Raw genomic sequence first — 19408 nt, 5'->3', positions numbered from 1 at the left:
TCTGGGAAATGGCTTCTAGCAACACCTGGCCAGTAGGAGGCCCCGTGAGAAGGGTAGAGTCAAGGATGAGAGAGCTGAATGTCTTTTTTTTTTTTCCCACCACTGGTCTCTGCCAGTAGTGGCCGCCAGTGCTCCACCCTGGCCTGAGCACCACCAGGGATGCCGTGGTCCAGCTTTCCCCAATCTGCCCAGCATCTTGGATTCCAAGCACCACCCCTCTCTACTCTCTACAGCCTACGGCTAGGACAGCTTCCATCCAGCACCAGATCGCTCCTCGATTCCATCACCCACCTGTGCCAAGTCCTAGGTGAAGTCCACTGCACCCCTTTACCCCCCACCCCCAAACACACACAGCCATCCCACAGAAGGGGGGAGGGGAAGGAGGGAGGTTCAAGAAGACACCTAACTCTGGGATGCTTAGGTCCCCTGTGTAAGGTGTCTGTGTATAGTTTACATGTGTAGGTGGTATATAATACCTGCTGATGGAAACTCAGTGCAGTCAGTCACTGAGAGTATGCTTGCGATCTAGGAGACGGTCTGTGTGCATTCAACACTGATGTGGTGTTGTTCTCAAGCAGCATTGCATCCACAAGGGCTGCATCTGTTGCGGGCAACTCTCAGAAAAGGAAGGCTGGTCTCCTTCAGGAAGGCAGTGACTCTCCAGCCTTTCACAGAGCCAGAAGACCCCTCGGAAAAGGCCCTCCTTCCACCCATCATATGCTGAGTTACAGAAGGGTGGCGCCGAGCTTTGATTGTCACCTTGACACAGCCTAGAATCATCTGAGAAGCCTCCATGAGAGACTGTCTATGTTGGGTTGACCTGTGAGCATGTCTTCGGGAAATGATCTTAAGCTAGCTGATGTGGGAAGACTCTGCCCACAGTGGATGGCACCATTCCCTAGGCAAGGGGTTCTAAGCACCGTGAGAGCGGAGAATTGGAGCTGAGCACAAGTGAGGAGGCACGCATACATTCATTTCTCTCTGCTCTTGACCGTGGGTGAGGTGTGACTAGCTGTTGAAAGTCCCTGCCTTGGCTTCCCCCCAGTGGCGGACTGTAACCTGAAATTGTGATCTGAAATAAAACTCTTTGCTCTTAAGGTGCTTTCTGTCCAGGCATTTTATCATAGCCACAGAAATGAAACTAGATCAGGTGTCATTACAGCAAACCGGATCAGAGGAAACGCCCATGGAGAATCAGCAAGCGAGGACTTTGGGACTGGTAGATCAGATGGGCCTTTGGTGTTTCCCCTAAGAAAGCCCTTTATTGGTGACACCACCATCCTTAGCTCTCAAGCAAGTCCAGAGCCAGGTCTGGCCAGGAGCAGCAGTTAGCTTTCTGGGCAGGAAGGAGCAATAGACCCTCAACCCTTGCTGTGATGTAACCAGGCTCTGGCCAACCAGAGAGCTCCACTTTCCTGGCACTGCGCCTCCCCCACCTCTGAATATTAAATGAGTAGTCCCTTAGGGCATCCTGGAAAGGAAGGAGCATTTGCAGGGACTGAGATGGCTCAGACAGTGCATTGGACTGGGTTCCTGCATGAGTGCCCACTAGGGGCTCCAGGGCACAAGGCTGATGAGGCAAGTGGCAGGCAGCTTGGGCTTCTAATACAAATCAGAATGAGTCACAGGGGTTTGATAGAGGGTGTCTGGGACACAGCTTCCTCAGACCCTGGGGAGCCCAGGTTAGGGATAAATTCACTGGGGCTAGCCATCTGTAACTTCATTCATTCTGTCTTCACAACGACCATGTGAGATAGACAGAGCAGGGAACCTCTCCTCTGATTTATGCCCGGAAGTCCTGAAGATCAGAGAGGTGAGGTAACGTGCCCAAGGCTTCACAGCTCCTCGGAGGCAGAGCTGAGATTTGAACTTGCGCTGGGTAAACCCTTCTAAGCCACAGAACCTCGGAGCCGCCTGTATCCACCAGCCCTGCCTCTTGCTCACTATCTCTTCTGTCCTTCCCGTCAGCCCTTCAAAGCCAAGTTCAGAGTCTCTCTTTGAGACCCGCTTCCCTCCGCAGCAGCAGTCCTTGCCCTCTCCCTGAACTCCAGGGGAAAGTTCTGCCTCTACCACATATTCAGCAATTAATCATCGCGGCCCATGACAACTTGTCCGCCGCTGCCGGTGACTTTTGTTCAAACTCACTGCTCCTTTCTAACTTGGCCTTCCCCAGGCAGCTGTGACTGCCCTGTCGGCAGGGCGGGGTCTCCCTGTCTCGACAGCCTTGCATTGCCAAGGTGCTCCTTACAGGTGCTGGGGCACTTCCCCTGCTCCGCAACCTTTTGACCTACCGTGTCCTCCTCTGTGACACTTTGTGCCTCTCTCTGGGTGTGTGAGGGTTCCTGGGATTGAACTGGGCAGCGAAGTCGTTCTTTTTATGCATTGCTTTGTCCTTTGGAACTGCCAACCGCATAAGCGTGCCATGTGACCTGTGCCTGGCCAGTCACAGAATCCCATCATCCTAGAAGCAATGATTGGCCCAGGAGTGGTATACTATGGTAGAGGAGAGCCAGGGTCTTCTTCACTTGCAAACAACAACAAAAGCTTCGAGGATGCACAGCCACCACTCATCAAATCGTCCCTCATCATGCCAGGCAAATGAGAGATGTTCAGCAACAGCAACAGGCGAAGCCACAGGAAGAAAACCAGAGGCTCAGCCTCCGGGAGCTGGGCGTGGTGGCTGCATGGGCTCAAATGCTGTGTCTCTGAGGAAGTTAACTAGCCCCTGTCGCCTCTGTGGAATGGGGTTAGTTGTGCCAGCCTTTGGGTGGGAACCAGCAAGTCTGTCTACAAGTGCACCCGTCATGCCCAAGTCCTGAGCAGGACATTCCCTTGTGACTCCCAGCCAGGGCCCAGCTGGTAGGTCAGTAGCCGCCTGAATCCAGCACCTTCTGTGGGGAACGCTCATTCTCCAGGGGGCATCTGTTTTCCTGGGATCAGGCCAGGCCCCAGGGTTCTGGCTTGTAGCTCCAGCTACCACTTAAGACTCCACTATGGGAAGGCCAGTTTCCTTCCCACAGATCAGTTAGCATATTGGGGGGGCATTTAAAACCACCATATTGCACCCTCTCCTGGCATCCATCTCTCTTATCATTAGATCAAGGGCAAAGCAATGAATAGAAAAGGCGGCGGCTGCCCGATTCAGGCGTGCCCAATGTCAGGCAAGCAGTTTACTTACCTCTCTAGGCCTCACCCTCTTATCTGTCAAATTCGGCCATTCGTGACCACAGCTAGGACACTGGAATGTCATGAGGTCTCTGGGGACAAAGGGGAAGGGTTGATGCCATACCACAGGCCTGAGACCCCTCCCAGAAGCCCCAGCTGGTGTTCCGAGCACAGAGAAACCTTGTTCTGGGTCAGTTTTCAGGAAGTGAACATCCCCCCCCCCCCCGCTGTCGGTTTTCTACCCGTCTTCCTGAATAGGGTTAATGCAAGACACTGCTGGAAGAGAAGCGGCCTGAGGGCTGTCCCCAGTGCTGTGCCATGTGCCAGGACTTAATCTGCTGTGGCCAGTGCCAAGCTACTGTCTCTCTCCATTCCTCTCTTCCTCGCCCTCTCTCTCCCTTTCTTCCTCCCTCCTGCTCTCCCTTCCTCACTAACAGCACTCAGCATAGCTCAGTTTCTTCTGCAGGGAGGATGGAGAGAAGATGAGCCAAAGAGAATTAGCCCCCGCCTGGGAAAGGGCTCTCTCTGCAGCTGGGCCCTACTCCTCCATGCCCAGAGCCTGACCCCTGTGCTTACGCTAAAGGAGAGAGAATGGCTTCTCTGTGCCATGCACAGGTAGCTGACCTGCCACCCTCTGTCCTGCCCACAGGGTCCACTCAGCCAGGAGACACTTGCACACAGACTCAGCCTCACTGGGGCCCAGTGTGGCAGACGCCTCTTAGGTCATACATAGTTCATGTCTCTCCAGCCCACCTCTGTCTCTATTGCCACCACGGACACGGTGGCTTGGGCTCAGTCTGAGATCAGCAAGTCCTCTGCTTCCCCTCAGAGCCCTCCCCATGCCCTCAGTGACATGGGATTTCCCCCCAGAGATATTCTGCTCGCATGCATATGTGTGCACGCACACACACACACACACACACACACACACACACACACACGCACAGACACAGGTGCAGGGAGCCAGCGACTGAGTGGGTGACTGAGGAAGCCTTTGGACAGAGGCAGATGGAAGCCAGTGGGGAGCCACTTCACATCTTCCTGGCAATCTGGAGAGTCATGTTCCTTGCTTCTTAGAAGTCCTTGCTTCTTATAAGTCACCCACAGCAGGGAGGACCCTTCCACAACAAAACTCATTACCCTCCCAAACCACAGAGAAAAAAAAAAAATCAAGGAGAAGCATCCAGCCTGTATTCTCTGTGAATCTGAATTCGGAGGTCCTTACCTGGTGGCTGCAGGCCAGGGGCAGGCTGGGGCTGAGAGGGTTACTGCAGGCTAGACCAGAGTCTCATCCCAAGTCAGCGCCATTGCAGGCTGGGAGCATTGCAGCCAGGCTCTCAGTAGGAGGCCCCAGGTCCTCTCTTTATGAGTTTCCTCACAAGTCCCCTCATTTGCCCTCCCTACTCCACGCCCTGTCCTACCTTAGAATCATCAATCACAGGCCCTCGGAGCAGGAGAGAGCCTTCCATCTCAGCTACCCATCAAGAGCAGGTACTCTGCACACCCGCCATTACTCTCTCCACTGCACAGGCACAGACATCACCAGTAGATCACAGTTCACTTCAGGGTCAGCACCATTTTCACTTACAGCACTCCAAGCAGCCACAGCTCATGGATCAGAGCTGGGTTGGAGTCTGTCTGCCACTTAATGGTTTTATTTTATTTCCATTGCTGGGATGGAACTCAGGAACAGGAGTGTGCTGGACAAGAACTCCACCACAGAGCTGTGTCCTCAGGCACTCTGATTAGATCGTTATGTGGGGCCATGTGGGGTCACCCTGTCACCCAGCCTATCTCGTTACCTTGTCACCAATTGGAAACAAGAACTCGGCCTTATGGTTGCCTTAGCAACCCCTCCTTCTCCTCTTTTTAGTTTTGAGACAGGATCTCGTGGAGCTCAGGTTAACCATGAACTCACTTTGTGGCTGAGGCTGACCTTGAACTCTTGATGCTCCTGCCTCCACCTCCCAGGTACTTGGATTACAGGTGTGTAACACCATACCCAGCTTGCTAAGAGCTCTCTATAATAAAGCTGTCAGGTTCTGACCTCCTTCCTCTTTAGTCCAGGCAGACCAGCCAGCAACAGCAACTGTCCCAGCAATGATAGCAATGGGCCATTTTTACCAAATATTTGTCATACAACAAGGTCAACTGTTCATGGTGCCCATTTTTTTGGGGGGGGGTGATTAGGGCCTGCCGTCTATTCAGCCCTTAGCCACAGTGATCATTATCTTGGGTTTTCAAGAAGCAGACTGAGGGGCAGGGACATGTATATGAGTGATTTTTAGGGGCGGAGTCTCAGGGGAATGGAATAAAGCTGGGGCGGGTCTGGGCAAAAATGTCATCCAGAGAAAGGCTTGCCTCAGCCTGGGTTTCAGGACTGCAGGGGAAGAAGCGATGTTGCAGTTTGTCACACCTGAAGACAAGAGGGTTGTACTTAAAAATCCCAGGAGCACATGTGCACACATGTACACACACACACACACACACACACACAGAGAGAGAGAGAGAGAGAGAGAGAGAGAGAGAGAGAGAGAAGAGAAACCAGACTATTGATACCCAGAGGCCACTTCAGTCTCTCCTGAAAAGTGGCTTCAGTTGCCAGGGAGACCCTCTAAGAAAGGGCGCTCTTGGCAGGTGGGGACTGGGCACATTTTGCCAGTGAAGGAAGCTCAAGGTGTGTGTGGGGGGGGGAAGGCAGCTCCAAGAGCATCTCCAACCGCTACTGACCCTGTGAGGAGAGAACCACTACATCTGCCTTGACGGACAAAGAGAGAGAAACACAGAGATGCTAAGTTACTTGGCCAAGATGCACAGCTAGGAAGTCACAGAGGGAGAAAGAAAGTCACAGCAGCGAGATAGCCCAGGCCACGCCTGGAAGGTGGCAGCCCCAGAGGAGACTAAGGAGAAGTAACAATTGCTAGGGCTGAGAGACTCAGACTCAAGGAGGCCTCTGCTGGCCGGCCTCAAGTCCCGTTTCCACACAGGACTCAGGACGTCTGAATCCTGGTCCCAACACTGATCCCATCAATAGGGTCAGACAGGGCTGTCCTCCTCTCCTGTCTTGAAGCTCAGTTACTCTTCCGTACAGTGAGAGAGAACACTCCCCCAGGAGTCAGGAGGACAGGTCTGTGGTGCTGTTGGCGAGCCAGCCTCACCAGCGCTGCTGCCAGGAATCAAGCTTCGCACCGTTCAACTGCGTCACTGCTCCCAGTGGGGACAGGCAGAGCAGCCAGCTCCCCGCTGATCGGAAAATTAAAGAATCGCCTCGCAGATTGACTCCAATGGAGCTGCGGCCTCAACGGAAGTCCCTGGGGCTTGCGGCAGTGGTGCTGGTGATGAGGGAAGAGGATGGGGTGGGAAGCCATGGGGTCCTCCAGCCTCCCCCTGGTGGGCCTGTGAGCGGACACACCCAGCAGGGGGCGGCTGGGTTTCTGAGCTTCCGCTCTGTGGGTGCTAGGGTCTGGAGCAGGGGCTAGAAGCCAACAGATCCATTTCTCTACTCAGCAACAGAGTCCAGCCCTGTTTCACAGAAAGACGTCTAGTAATGACCTCTAGAATGTTCTGGAAAACTCCTGGGTTTAGGTAAGAAACTGAGCCCAAGGAGAGATTCCCATGACATTAGGTGGTCTAACCCAAAATAAGAAAAGAAAATATGGAGCTGGAGAGATGGCTCAGGGGTTAAGAGCACCGACTGCACTACCAGAGGACCTGGGTTCAATCCCCAGCACCCACACAGCAGCTTGCAACTGTCTGTAACTCCAAGATCTGACACCCTCACACAGACACACATGCAGGTGAAACACCAATGCACACGAAGTAAAACTAAATATTTAAAGAAAATATATACAACAGAAGCTGGAGATGGCTCAGTCAACTGGCTCAGTCAACTGTCGTGCTGTCCTGGAGACCTGGGTTCTGTCCCTGGTCCTCATGTGAAAATCCCGGTGTAATGACAAGGTTAGTCACAACCAACTAGACTGCTTGTCAAGCTCCGGGCCAATGAAAGACTCTCAAAAGACAAGGAGGAGAGCTCCTGAGGGTGTCTGAGACTCAACTCTGCTTTCCTCATGCATGTGCACACGTGAGCATGCATGCTCACACATGAACATGCTTGCACACACAAGTGCATGCAACCAACCTTTGTTTCAAGAACAGAAAAGGGCCTTGGGGAGCACCAGCTGCCGTCTTCAAAGAGCAGACCAGGTTCTCCACCCTTCTGGGTGACGTCTTGGAGAAGGAGCTCTGGATGTCCAAGTGGAGGGTGATGCCCAGACCACCCTCTGGAGGGCTGGAGGTGAGCCAGACCCCAGAACCCGTGTTTGTGACATGGCTCCTCCACACTGAGGAGACACAGAGCTTCTCTTCTCAGGGAGCTGCGGTGATACCGACCAGGAACCCAAACAATGCTGGGGGAAGCGACCAGAGCCATGGTCCCGGCTCTCCCTTGACGCCACTGAGTGCCAGCACTCAGCCCACTGCTCACTTCTATTTTTTGAGACATCGCCCAGCTTGCCCTCTGGATGTACCTGCAACAGCATGTGGGGCTAACACCAACCCACCACAGGAGCCATCAACTGACCCATGTTCACAGAGTTGGCCTGTTTTACTCCCCTGCCACAGTTATCGATACAGAGGCTGGCAGGTGGGAATAGATGGCTAAAAGGCTGAGGGACTCACCCAAGAAAACAAAGTAACAGTGCTGAAGGCTTTCACCATGCCTTATTCTGGAGTCTAAAGAGCTTGGGGCTAAACCTCTTTTCATTACACTCAGCCTCGGGCATTTTGTTATAGCAGCTCAAAGCATACTAAGATGCTAACTGTGTCACATGACCTGTGTCTTGCTCTCCCTCCTCAGTTCCGTGTCTATAAACCTTACCTCTATCTCATGCTGAGCCTGACCCCAGCTCGCATAGACTCCCTGAAACACTCCTTCCCTCCTCCCGCCCCTGCCAGAAGAGAAAAGTATTTTAGGGCTTGGTGACCTGTGAACCATTCCACTCTAGGCTTACACCAGAAAAGTTGAGTGGGGCTGGAGAGATGGCTCCAGTAACTGTGGGGTGCAGAGAAGCGTGTATGTAGGTGCATGCAAGTGGGGGCTTTTGGTTGGGTATGTGTGGACAGGGGCTGGTCAGGGAGTGTTTGTGGGTGATGTGTGTGTGTGTGAAGAAATGGAGCAAGGACAAGGCGGGATGTCTGATCTCAGAGGGGATCTCTGCCGATTCCAGGGTCTTCAAGGTCAGTGCACCCACAGGGAGCCACAGCAGGGGTGAGAACGAGGGGGGGATGCTGGTTAGAAACCAGACCTTGCCAGCACGGAGGAGGATGGTTAGGGTGCCCCACGGTGCTTGGGGGGTTTAAGCTCATGATGCCAGACTTGAGCAGTCCTCTCTCCCTCCTCCTCCTTCACTTCTGCATCTCTCCCCACCCCCGACAAACACACACTGGGAGTCACTACATGCCAGCTGCAGCTCAGCCCAGCCTGGGAGAAGCAGAGAGAGACCCTACAGATGCTGCCAGGGCAGGAGGGCCTTAACCCTCTCCAGCCTCCCTCTAGGACATGGAGGGAGGATGCCCCTTCTCTAGAGGAGGACACAGTCACCATCATAGCCTTGCTGGAACCTGCATTGTGCTCACCAGCTCATCCCATCCTGCCAATCCGTCTCCCTGACCTACATTTTACAGAACCTCTTCTTTATAGACAAAGACTGCAGGGAAAGCACAAGCTTGTCCCCTCTGGCCCAGTGACTGGGGAGTGAGGAAGGGGCACGCAGCAGGGAGGGGAGAGGACCCCAGGAAGGTGGGAGGGTAGGGAAGAAAGAAAGGAGCCAAAGCAGGTTTTGCTGGGATGATCTGCAGCTCAGTTGTAGTGGCTCTCAAGCGTTGGGGATGTAGGCGTGGAGGGAGAGGGGATCTAGCAACCAGACGCTGCCAACTACACTGCTCCTGGTAGCCCAGGTCACCAGCGCTGCTCACGGGATGAGGTTCTGTGTAAGTGCCCAGCGAACAAAAAGTGAGGAGCTATCCCTATCTGACAGTTGAGAAAGGTGGGGCCCAGCACCAGGAGGATAATGAGAGCTTCGAGCCAGCCGAAAACATGTGACCCTCTACCTGCCAAGGCCCAGACAGATACAAGGACTTTGGCCAAGGTTATCTTATGGTCAGCCTGCCAGAGAGTTCAGAGCCCAAAGTAGGTTTCTGTGCCCAGGATCAGGGCAGACTGCAGTCAGCACCGGCAGCTTTTCTCGGGCTGATTCATCCTTTCCTCTGGCCTCTCCTCCCTAAGACCAACCTTGGCTGTCCCTGGCAGCCGGGAGCAGCGGCAGGTGAAGGAGTGGAGGTGATAAACACGTCTCCTGACTTCCGTGAACTTCCATCCAATTTGCTGCCCGTGAGCTGTGCCAAGACTGTTTGCTAATAAGCCAAATGGACTTCCCAGAGTCCACTTGAAAAGACTGACAGCCTGGGTTGTGAAGGCCTGGAGGAGCCTTCACTTCCTTCACTCTGAGCTCACAGCAGCCAGAGGGAGGGGCACGGAGGAGGCACAGACCTCAGCTTCCAATACAGCCTTCTGGAGCAGCCCGGCTGCAGGGACCCTCCGGACCAGATCATCCAACACTCACAAGGTATGAATGGGGAAGCTAAAGCAGGGCGTTGCTGGAAAGATGATCTAGGGTTCGAGTTCCCATCCGGGGGTACACTGGCTCCAGGGTCTACAGCCAGTGGTAGAGTCCAAGAACACTAGTTAGGGAAACGGGGTAAAAAGAGGGGACACAGTGGGGTCAGAGACTTGGAGGTCAAACATTTCTCAGGGAAAGCTCGTTGAGAGGAGGCCATGGCAGGAAGATATTGAGTTTGAGGCCAGCCTGGGCTACATAAGTAAATCTTCCCCTGACCCTGACCCTGAAAAAAAAAAAAAAAAAAAAAAACCCAAATAGCAAATTGGGGTAGGTAGGTTGAACTCTTTGTCTCAAATGACAGATCCCAAAGCTATCAGAACCTCTGCAGGGACTGTCACCTCGAGCACTCCCCTCTGATCCTCGGACACCTGTACTGAAGCTCCTCCTCTTTCTCAGAGGAGCCCCCTTTTCCTGAGCCCCCAGGCTCTTTTCTGCATTTTATCCCTCATCCCCCCCCAGACCTAGTGACATGATCATCTCAGGGAGCTCCCCATCTACAGCTAAAGTCACCCAGACTTGGGGATCATGAGCATCTCGAGCTAACGAAGCAGCTTTCCCACCCTGGCCAGGCTGCTCCTAGGCTGGGACTCCCAGAGCCTGCCCAGTCTCCCTGGGCACACCTCAGTCTGTGTTGTATCATGTGCAGAGTCTGGATGCAGGTCCCAGGACAAGCTGCAGAACTGGGGTCCTCACCTGTTCCTACTAACCTGTAGTCAAAGGGCAGACAGACTCCAAGTTGGTCCTTCCCAGCCCTTCTGGAGGGTGTGGTCAGAGGAGACCCAGGCTGGGTAACACAGGGTTCAGAGGGGTCGGGTAACCGGATGGCCTGAGCCATGTGGCACCTTGGAAAACCAGCATGAACATCTCCAAGTAAGGCTGATGGGTTAGAAACCTTCAGGTCACCGGGATCCTCCAAGTGACCCTGATCCGACCGTGTCCTCATAGCCCTTAGGAGGAGATCTTCCCTTTAAGGGACCCCAGAGTCAAGAAGTCCAACAGATCCCTGCCAGGCGCAGAAGAGGAGCGGGGCGGGAAAGAGCCAGCAGCCCCTCCCTCTCACCCACCCACCCAGGCTCCAGCTGCAGTCTGCTTTCATCTGCGTTCTACTGAGAGTTTCCGTGTATGGCTCTGTTTGAACAGAGCTGCTCTCCACTACAAACATTTTACAAACCTCTGATCTAGCCCAGCCCCTCATGTTCTGCGGCAGCCCTGGGCTAAATCCTATTTTTAGTGCTTCCTAGTGGGGGCTCTCCTGTCTGAGCCTTCCTCCCTGGGCCTGTGTGACAGAGAGCCTGGAACAGTGTGAAGGAGACACTGAGCTCCTTGGAGAGGCCCTGATCATAGGAGAGGCCCCAGGATGTACAGGCATCGGTTACCTGATGACCATGCTGGCTGGAAGTAGTGTCCCTGGGGCTGGGACATTACACTTTGCCAGGGCCTTCAAAGGTCTCAAAGGAGCCAGGGTGTGCACATGAGACTGTGCAGGCTGCTGCCCTTGGAGAGAGAGGGTCAACCCAGGGAGCATGTGTGCCCATGTGGATGACCGATGGAGGGGCGAACAGGTGAATGGATTCATGGATGCGTAGGTATGTGTCACATGCATCTGTGTGTCCATGTACACATACATACAAACATGTCCATCCATCCATCCATCCATCCATCAATCCATCAGTCCTCCATACAGGCATGAAGGCATACATTCATGGATGCGTATCTGTCTATTAATCCATCCACCCACCCAACCACCCACACATGTATTCACCATCTGGCCTTCCATCCTCCGTCTACCTACTCAGCTGCCCACCCACGCCTCAGTCAACTACATTCATGCACACACACATCTATCCATGAACCCACCCAACCATTCATGTATCCACCCACCCATCCAGCCCTCCATCTATTCATCCATCCATCATACACACATACATACATACACACACACATATGCATAGACATTCACCTGTGCACCCCTTGTCCCCCAGAAAGACAGGGTCTATGTGCAGTCAGTGTGATCAGTGTATTTAGAGGATGCACAGGAGGACAAAACACAGGGAGGCTTCCTGGAAGCGATGATTTCTGAGTGGAAGGCTGAGGGCTAAGTCAGAGTTGACAGTGAGAGAAGGTGAGAAAAGGGTGCTCCGGACCCAAGAAACTGTTTGCCCAAAGACCCAGGGGGAGAGAGCATGCAGCATTTTTGGAGGACCTGATAGTGGCTCTGTGGGGCTCAACCTTCCCATGTAAAAAAGCAGGGGAAGGATGAGACTGGAGGAGAGTGGACAGGAGTCCACATGGTGGGCACCATGGGCTTTAGGAAGGAGTTGGGCCCTATCCCAGTGGCCATGAACAGAGTCTGTCTGACTCTAAATGACAGAGCATCAGGGCTTCCCACCTCCAGGCCTAGAGGAGCCTGGCTTCCCTCCTTGACACTAAGCCTGAATCAGCTCTGTCCTCTGCCCTCATCCTTTACACACACACACACACACACATACCTGGACTACCCTCCTCTACACTGCAGGGAGTGTTGCTAAAGGCATAGAGATCCTGAAAACATGCCTTGGAACCCTCCTGCTGCAATGACAATGGTGATTTTTAATTTGAAGAAAGGATAAATGAGAAGCTGCATTTGACATTCCCACTGAGGCTCAGGCTATGCATGCCACAGGAGGGGCCAGTTGTCCCAGGATTAGGTAGGGTAAGAGGAAGTATCCCCCAGAACAGACACATGATGTGGACCAGGGTTGTCTGTTTTGTCACGACCCCAATCCCCAGGACACAGCACAAGATGATACTCAATAAACAGGCTCAGAATAAATGGATGGTCACCAAGTTCATTATCTGCCCAATCCCTGGCTGGGGGAATCCAGGATTCATGAGCCTTTTACAGCAGTAATGGAGCATCTCTATAGACGGCATTAGTGCCAGGGCACTGAGCAAAAATCAAAGAGCCCAGTTGGTGATCAGACTGTCATCTTGGTTTTCTAGTTCTTGGCCGGTTTCTGCCTCCCAGCCCTCCAGTTGGAATTCCTGAGAGAGTGAGAAGGCAATGTGTCCAGCCCATCCACTGTTCCCACTCACACCTCCACCTGAGTATTGACCAAGTCAGGTATCTCTGGACCATCTTTTCTCCAGAGGAACCAACTGTGTTGTCAGTGTCATCATCATCACCACCACATCCACCACCATCACCACCACCACCATCATCACCATCACCACCACATCCACCACCATCATCGTCACTACCATCATCATCACCATCACCACCACCATCATCACTATCACCACCACCATCACCATTGCCTTGATGACCACCATCATCATTACCATTACCATCATTATCACATCGCCATCATCACTATTGTCACCACCACCATCACATCCATCACCATCACCTCCACCATCATCACCACCACCACCACCACCACCATCATCACCATCTCCTCCATCACCATCACCACCACCACCACTATCATCACCATCACATCCATGACCACCACCCACCACCCTGTCATCACAGCTACCAGTCATCAAGCTCTTCCTGTACGCAGAGTACAGTTCAAGGCACACACTCCTATCTCCCTCAACCTTGTAATGACTCATAAAGATGAATATTCTCCATCCATCCATGTCCTTTTTGGGTAGATGAAGAAAATGGGCCTCATAGAGACTCAGGCACTGGCCAAGGGATGTGAATTATACCTCACTGAGAACAGGGAAAGAGTCTGGAAATTTGAAAATTTGTGTAACACAACCTTAACCCTGCTTGACTTTGGGATATCCTGCAAAGCCAGAGGCACAAGTATCTTCACACTCCAAGGCTTGACCCTGCAGGTCAGGCCACTGAGCTGCTACCTCCCCCCTACACCTGTTTCTACCCTAAACCTGGACTCAGGGACAGTTCAAGGCCAGCTGTCACCAGGAATCTGCCTGCATTTGTCCTGCTGGGTTGTAGGCTCTCAATGAGTCCACAGAGAGAAGGAAAACTGGCCAGGGTGGACTGTCTCTGTCTGAGTCTCTGTCTCTCTATCTCTCTGTATGTTTCTGTGTCTCCGTCTCTCTCTGTCTTTCTGTCTCTCTCACTCCATTCCCTCACCTCCAGGGCAGAGAGTCATGGGGGACTCCAGATGGCCATGCTCTTCTGTCCAGTTAGTGCTATCCCTGTAATTGTCTTTCTCCTACCACTCATGGCTGCTAGCACAGCCCAAACCAAACCACAGGATGAGAGAGCAGTTGGGTGCTGACACCTTCCAATGATACACTACAGTTGTTTCTGTGGGATGGGAGATCACTATGTCAACATATCTACAAGACAATTTCAGAGCCTCTGTCCTTCCTCTGGCCCTAAGCACCGCACAGATGCACTGAGCAAGAAGCAGAAGCCTAGACAGATGAAGTTGAGACTTCGAGTCAGACACAGTCCAGCACTTCTTGGGTAGTAAGCCATTCCACTCACACATAGGCCCCTGAGCCAAGATCCCTCAGCATCTCCAGCTCCCAGATGAGATGGGACGCAGAGAGACCAAGCGATGGTGACAGGTCCCATAGCCATAAAGTACTAACAGTGTCAGGATTTCAGTTACAGAGCTTGGGGGCGGGGGCTCCTCATGAATGTTTCTTATTGCCCACCAACACACACACACACACACACACACACACTCTGGTCACTGCCCTACCACCAGCTTCTCACCCCTCCCAGCCCCCAGTGGGGGAGTCTGGCAGGGCCTCCAAGCATGCATGACTTACTCCACCTTTCCCTCTACCTGTAGAGAGTGCTCCCTGGGACCAGGAGCTGGATAGGCCAGCAGCTCCTTGCTGACAAGTCTGGGGCAGCTCTGCCCAGGGGCTGAGCGTCAGGCCATCCCCCGCTGACAGCTTCACCTGCAGTCAGGACAACATCTGACTTCCTTCTGGCTGATCTTGGCACCTGCTTGTCACTGGGTTCCAACCTTGGGCACGGGGTGAGGCGTCTGCCATTATCCCTTAAGCCCCAGTAATTACAAATGCATAAATAAATGGATACATTTGCTCTGCCTATTGGAATCCGTTACCTGCTAAATATATCCCATCACAAAGGCAAACAGTGCTCTCCACCCACACTCGCCTCATGTCCATTTGACGATAGAGAGAACGGTGCACGGGAATCGTTGCTCTGTTTGCGGTCGGCAGACTGCCAGCTGCCGGGTGTGTGCCTTGCATTTGTCTCATGAGCCCCATGCTCACAGGCCCTGACAACTACAACACAGCCAGTAAGGCCGTCGGCACCAGCAAGGTAAATGTCTCTCTAAAAAACACAGCTGGAGGGGTGTGGCTGAGCACCTGTGGGTCAGTGCACCTCCTCCCTACCCAGACCTGTGTCTATTTGGAGCCTCAGCTGCAGTCTGTTTGAGAACCTGAGTTACATCTCCAGAAACCCAGGTAAAAAGCCAGGCACAGTGATGTACGCCTGTAACCCAGTGGTGCTGAGATGGGGAAGCCAGATGACAACAGGAACAAGCTAGTAGGATGCGGCTGCCAGCCAGCTAGTGCCAAAGCATGCCAGCCATGCCAGCAGCAGCTAGAAGAGAGAAAGGGCTCTGCCCCAGAGGCTGTAGAGGGAGTTAAGAGTCCGAACACCCAGAATCAAGGGGAGGGGAGGAGTCGGCTCTGTCATCTGAAGCCCTCCAGTCAGCCACTAGGTTAGGGAGCCCTCAAGAAACCTGTGAGCTCAAGAGCAGCCACATCCTGCCACCTCCAGGCAAACTTCCCTGCCCGTGGTTTGGGAGGGGGTCAGGCATTATTTGTTGACAGTCATTGGGCATCAGGGGACTGAGGGCACAGGGAACATTCCCGGCTTACACAGCAGCAGCCCAAATCATGACATTGTCATGGGTCTTGCTTCGAAATCTTGGCACCGCAACCTCAGCCCATGGGACCAAAGACCAACTCCAGCTCATAGGCCTTGCCAATAAGACAGGGTTCTTACAATGTGTGGCCCTCTTCAAATTGAGTAGAAGAGGTAGGACGCTACCAGGAACTCTGGCTACTACCGGGGACTCTGGCATCCCACAGGCAGCTGTTGGTGGAGAAGGATGAGTGGATGTGTACCTGAAGGTGTGAGTGTCTGTGCTTCTGAAGTATTAAACCAATGCTTAATCATGAGAAACAGGGCTTGTTCAGTATCCATCTCCATTTGCCACTTTCTTGTTACAGGGATAAAGCATTCAAACCAAAAACCCTTACTTAAAAAGAAAGGGTTTATTTTGGCTGATGTTTCCAGCGGGTTGAGTTCGCCATGGCAGAGAAAGCACGGCACTGGGCAGCCAGAGCAGGAAGCTAGCTGATCACATCTCAACCGTACACAGGAGGCAGAAAGTGAACAGGAAGTGAGGTGAAGCTATAAGCCCTCAAAGCCCACCCCCAGTGACATACTTCCTCCAATAAGGCTTCACCCCCTCAAGGTTCCATAGGCTCCCTAAACGATGTCAGGGACTAGAGACCAAGTGTTCAGAGCCTGTTGGGTTTACTTCTCATTCAAACCACAATGTTATCTTTGCCCTCCCTTTTTATTTTTAATTAAGAGCTAGTCTCATATAGTCTCGGCTGGCCTCTAACTGTGTAGCTTTATTAGTTACTTTATGTCACTTTGATGAAACACCACAGCCAAGGCAATTTATAAAAGGTAGGCTTTATTTGGACTTATAGTTTCCGAGAGAAAAGAGCCCGTCAGCATCATGGAGAAGTGGAGGGCGCTGCAGCAGGCTTGGCAATGGGGCAGGAAGTGAAAAGCTCATGTCCTGAAGCACAAGCAGAAAGCAGAGAGAGCACACTCAGTGCTCCGTGAGTCTTTGAACTCTCAAAGCTCTGCCGCATTGGCACACCCCCTCTGAAAAGGCTGAGCCTCCCAGGCCTCCCCAAACAGTCCACCACCTGGGGACCAAGTAAATACCCTAGTCCTTGGAGTCACCTCATTCAAAACACCACACGAGCCAAAGAGGACCCTGAATTCCTCCCCCTCCAGCCCCACTGCCCGTGCTGGCATGGCAGGTATGCACCATCCGCCTGCTCTATGAGGTACTGGTGATGGTGGGGGCGCACTAGGCAAGCGCTCTACCGACTAAGCCACACTCTTGGTCCCCTGTGCCTTCCAGTGTGCAGAAGTACTTCATGAGAGAGAGAGAGAGAGAGAGAGAGAGAGAGAGAGAGAGAGAGAGAGAGAGAAGGAGGAGAAGGAGAAGGAGGAGGAGGAGGAGGAGGAGGAGGAGGAGGAGGAGGAGGAGGAGGAGGAGGAGGAGGAGGAGGAGAAGGAGAAGGAGAAGGAGAAGGAGAAGGAGAAGGAGAAGGAGAAGGAGAAGGAGAAGGAGAAGGAGAAGGAGAAGGAGAAGGAGAAGGAGAAGGAGAAGGAGAAGAGAAGAGAAGAGAAGAGAAGAGAAGAGAAGAGAAGAGAAGAGAAGAGAAGAGAAGAGAAGAGAAGAGAAGAGAAGAGAAGAGAAGAGAAGAGAAGAGGTGGGGGATGGCAGTTGAGGGCGGCAAGGCACAGCCCTGGAACCCAGACAGACCCCAGCTTCCTTTGGGACACAGAATCCTCCTCAAAGGGCATCTTGAATTTCAAACAGTTAGAGACACAAAGAAAAGAAAGGCACAAAGGACGAAGGCGCCTTTGGGCCTGGTCTGAAAGCCTCACCACCACACATACACCCACATACCCACTAGCAGATTACTTCCTCCATCTAAGCTGCCAGCCTGGGCCATGGCAGGGATGGCTCGGCAATACGTGGGCTTGTCAGAGGTGGCATATGCCACTACCTCCCTGCAGTCAGACAGAGGGGGAAAGGGTCTACGAGATCAGATAAGAGACCTTTGAAATCTGCTCAGACGCCTGAGGCCCAGCCTTCAGGCTGCCTCCATCAGGGAGCCCTTTGCTTTCAGAATGTGGGAGGAAAGAAAGGAGGTGGAGGAATCTGCCAACCACGGCGCGGAGCTAGAAGCTGGAAGCCCCGGATCACACTGGGCAGCCCTCTCCACCACAGGGCCAGGGTCTCCTCCCTGGGAGCATGACTTCACCCTGAGTCATCTGTGTCAGAGTCCAAGTCAAAGACGGACGTGGTTGAAGCGGTCCCCTGGGGACTCAGGGAGGCCCACCCCAGCCTGGAAACACTTGCCTGGGTGACTTCATTCGGTCAGTCCCATCACCATTTATCAAACACACAGCAAGCAATGCTAAGAGAGGTTAAAGCCGAGGGCTCGGGAGCCAGGCAGACTGTGTCTGGATCCCAGGGGCGCTGAGCCTCGGTTTCCTCCTGTCAAGAAGCAGTAATAATAATTGCAGGGACCAATGAGGGCTGGCCCAGCCAAACACCAGTTACACATGGAAGCACTCTGAGTGTCCTCAGGTGCACAGTAAGCACCCTGTAAGTGCAGCCCAGGGGTTTGGAAAACGAGGCAGAATAGAGCAACGGCTGGCATCCTAACAGCTGCCCACAGGGACAGTCAGAGCCTGAGAGAGGAGCGTGCCTTACGTGGGGCGCACAGCTCAAATGCTGATGCGGATCCCAGAGTCTTTGCCCTTAATCGCTACGTTCTGGAGACGCCGACACACACCTTCCACCCTGTCCACGCTACCCCACCTCCAACAGCCAGGAAGCTAGCTCATACCCCTCGGTAAATGCTGAATGAGGGTCGGGCAGTGATGGCGCGCACCTTTGATCCCAGCACTCAGCAGGGGAATCTCTGAGAGTACAAGACCAGCCTGGTCTCTGCATTGAGTTCCAGGCTAGCAGGGGCTACATAGTGAGACCTAGACTCGACTAATTAACCAATCAATTAAAAATAAACAAACAAATACATAGAAACCTATTCCTAGGGCTAGTGGGATGGCTCAGTGGGAAAAGTGATTGCGAACAAGTACGAGGACCTGAGTTCGAATACCCGGAGAAGGGAGTGCTGGAATGGGGACAGTGTGGGGTGTTGCCTATGATTCCAGCATTCCTTTAAGGAGGCAGAGCAATCCCCAGAAGCACTTATGCCAGCTAGCTTGGTATATGTGGCTGTGAACAAAGACCCTGCCTTGAACATGGGAGGCAAGGACTGATGCCTGGGGTTGTCTTCTGACTTGCACAGGAACACCGTGGCCTGGTCACACCAACAGGAATGCACAAACACACACACACACACACACACACACAGAGAGAGAGAGAGAGAGAGAGAGAGAGAGAGAGAGGAGAGAAGATTTTATTTTAGAATCACAAACAGATGCTAGATGGACGAGAACACAAAAGATACACAACTGCAATTTCACCTGTTCCTTCCTCTTTGTGTGTGACATTGTTCTTGGGATGCTGTCTGTCTTGTTTTGGTTTCTTTATGTGCACAAAAAAGTGTGAGTCCGGTTATTCCATTTGCGGGGCTGCTCGGTGAGAAGCAAATTAGAGTGAGGTGCCAACGCCCCCAGTGGGGCGCCTGACGGTTAGCCCACATTAAATAAATGTCATCTTGATTTGATTTGATTTCCTTGCTTCTGCTCAGCTCTACTGGAGGACCTGTGGGGAAACGGAAGAGCAGAAAACACATTCTTGCTCTGAAGGACTTAA

At 52.9% G+C, this 19408-nt stretch overlaps 1 long non-coding RNA gene across 15 annotated transcripts in view; it reads right to left on the bottom strand.

Moving 5' to 3' along the window:
• The window catches only part of LOC110545244 (uncharacterized), a 37211-nt gene that overhangs the window by 10615 nt on the left and 7188 nt on the right, over window positions 1-19408 (bottom strand). For 11 of the 15 annotated variants that reach the window (XR_009590521.1, XR_009590525.1, XR_009590535.1 and 8 more), the window contains 2 exons: window positions 19117-19357; window positions 3179-3257 (listed from right to left, as the gene is read on the bottom strand). This is a non-coding gene — a long non-coding RNA (uncharacterized LOC110545244). Of the gene's footprint in view, window positions 1-3178; window positions 3258-16489; window positions 16616-17277; window positions 18951-19116; window positions 19358-19408 lie in introns of those variants that run through there. The other 4 variants (XR_009590530.1, XR_009590524.1, XR_009590529.1 and 1 more) reach the window with 4 other exon arrangements.

This window comes from Meriones unguiculatus, chromosome 3, assembly GCF_030254825.1.
Source record: "Meriones unguiculatus strain TT.TT164.6M chromosome 3, Bangor_MerUng_6.1, whole genome shotgun sequence".
NCBI lineage: Eukaryota > Metazoa > Chordata > Mammalia > Rodentia > Muridae > Meriones > Meriones unguiculatus.
This window is presented reverse-complemented; position numbering and strand designations above follow the sequence as displayed.